Raw genomic sequence first — 2,698 nt, 5'->3', positions numbered from 1 at the left:
AAAGTTGAAGTTACAGGCTTTATAAGAAAAGAAAAGTAGGATCTAAGTCATGTCTTTATGGAAATCCGTCAGCCATTTATGAAGTCCTTGATGGACTGATAGTCTTTCTTTACTTCAGTCGAGCCGTATTGATAGAGAATGCCATTTCTTCCGGAAATATTGTTCCTTAGAATTATGCATAGAAAGATTCTTTCTATGCAGCCGTTAGTATCAATTGATGAAGGGTGTACGCTTGTCATATTGATTCGATCCACTAAGAAAGAAATCGACAAAAAATGCAGAACAAGCCCAGAGTCACCACGACTTCTTATTCTTCTCTCAAGGGACTGTAACTAAGATAACATCCTCGAGTGAGGTTAGGCTTGACCTAAGTTCGCAAGGGTAGGATTTCGTTAGATTAAGTGCGATCAAAGTAAAAGCTGGAAAAGTTCTTACCGTCTAGCTCTTAAGTAGGGCGGTGGTCTTAGTGATTTTGGGAAACTAAAGGAAATGGAGGTTTTTTATCATACGTCAACTTTAAGCATCGTGTGCCCTAGAAATCTGTACCTTTCAACCCTTATTGTGGACCGGCGAAAAGCCTGATTGGGGTAATCTAGGACCACGGGGTTCGTTACCTTTACACTACTTCTCGTAAGCATGGGAACTTAGGCTCTAGAGGATAAAAGTTTCTCTTTATAAGAATACCTTAGCATTCCAAGGGCTATTCCTGATCTTTCCTTTGAACTAAATTCTTATTTATAATAACTTACCTCTGAACTTCACTATCGTATAGTTGTTGTTGACGTATATAAATATATGGTGCCCTCTGAGTATCTTAGTAATTGGAATCAGCTCTTGGAGGAAGCAATTGACATAGTTAATGGACCAGGAAAAGATATAATAGTCGAACTCCGAGGCTCGAGTTTCTTTGTCGGTCGTAATTGTTATTACCCTCGTGTAGTACGGCAGGCAGAAGATATTTTATTTATATGACAGTCACGTTGAAAGTCTTACCTAAACTCTTCTGACTAAATATGATAAAGCCTCTAAAAAAATATTAACTACATACCTCAAAAATGCAGAACATAATCCAGAGCTTGGGCAAAGTGGGGACTCTGCGTGCCCTGATTGGCGAGTTCTAAATAGATTGATCTGGTTTAGCCAGTGAATGTTGTCGACGCTAGAAAAACACGTTCGGCTACCTTGGGGATTGACTCCTGTTGGTAAGTTCACATCTCCAGTAGTATCCTTATAGACTCTAAACAGAATTTCTATCTTGGAAACGATTTTTTTGTTCTTTACTTTAAGTGTAGCTATTGTTAAATCATTTACTTTTTCCTCAAAATTAATGAAATTGACGTCTCCTTAGCTTCCCTAACTGCTGCTGTTCAATCCGTCCCTGTGATGTTCCAAGGCGAAGAACTTATACATACAGTAGATAGTCATATTTGACGAAACTAATAGGCCAATCAGCATAATAGCCTTAATTAAAGGCTATCGAAGAAGAGAAGAGCTAAAATGTATCTACGCCATCACCCTTATGCCGTAGATCTTCTTAGAGATCCAATCATGTTTAACCATTCTACTGGGGAATCTTCCGTAGACTTCCGTTCAGACTGACTTTTAAGGGCACTTAAACCATACTTGAATGGAAATCTCTGGTTCGGTAGATAGCCTCTTCGAGTGACTACACGTACCTAACCAGCTTGTGGGTTAGTGACTTCGTACCTATCAAAGTCAAGGAGCGAAAAGCTACTCGACTAGAAGGAGAGGGCTGCCTTAGAAAGGCCCCTATCTTATAGGACTAAAAGGGATTGATCTCAAATTCCAGTAGTACCGTATGAGAAGATAATAAACAGGTGATGGTGGTCATGGTAATCTCAGATAGTTTTTAGATGTAGTTTGTTGTGGTAATGGGAAATATTGGAACATGCTTTGCTTCCTATTTTGTTTCTTTGCCTGGGTAAGAGCTTGACGCCGCCCTTTCGACAAGAGAGTCAATATCGCTTATTCCATTCCATCAACAGCTAACTCGATGGGACTTGGGAAAGAAATAAGGAATTTCCTTTTTGCCTGGTATTGAATCAATGGCTAATGCTATGTCCGGACCGCCTTTCGCTTAGTTGTCCTTTCTACTATCACTTCCTTTAGCAGTTCCGGAACATCTATAGTAAAGTATGCTATAATGTCGGCAATTTGATCTGCGACACTTGTACCCCCCGCTTGCCAAAAAGCTATAGTCAACTGAACTTTCACTTCACTCGAAAAAGGAATTCTGCATTGAACTTAAGTTTCAGTTCCTTCTTTCTGATCCGCCCTAAGGTAGGGTGCTCCCTCTATCTCTGCACTATAGGACAGGAAGGTTCTCTCTTCTTAGGTGCTGGCTTTCACTTTCCCAGAACAAAAGAACAAGGATTTATACGACCGGCCCTAGAGTACCGCAAGGGAAAGATATTCTAAGAAGCACAAGAGCTGGTACCTAAGCCAGTGCCAGCTTCTAGTTCCAGTCTAGCGGATCAAAGAATCTTTCCTTCGCCCTTTGTGGCTGCTAGTGAAGTGGCAACTGGATGGCCTAGTGAAATGCTATCTCGATTGAAGCTAGATAGGTCAGTGAATTGTTAGCCAGTTGCTTTTTTTCCCTTGACCTAACGACTTTCATAGCATAGCAGGAAACCAGGCATTGATAGGCTTACGAGATCGCAAGGTAAAGGAGTTTATG

Source organism: Arachis ipaensis, chromosome B06, assembly GCF_000816755.2.
Source record: "Arachis ipaensis cultivar K30076 chromosome B06, Araip1.1, whole genome shotgun sequence".
Taxonomy (NCBI): Eukaryota; Viridiplantae; Streptophyta; class Magnoliopsida; order Fabales; family Fabaceae; genus Arachis; species Arachis ipaensis.
The sequence above is the reverse complement of the archived record's forward strand: the minus strand, read 5'-3'. Positions refer to the sequence as shown.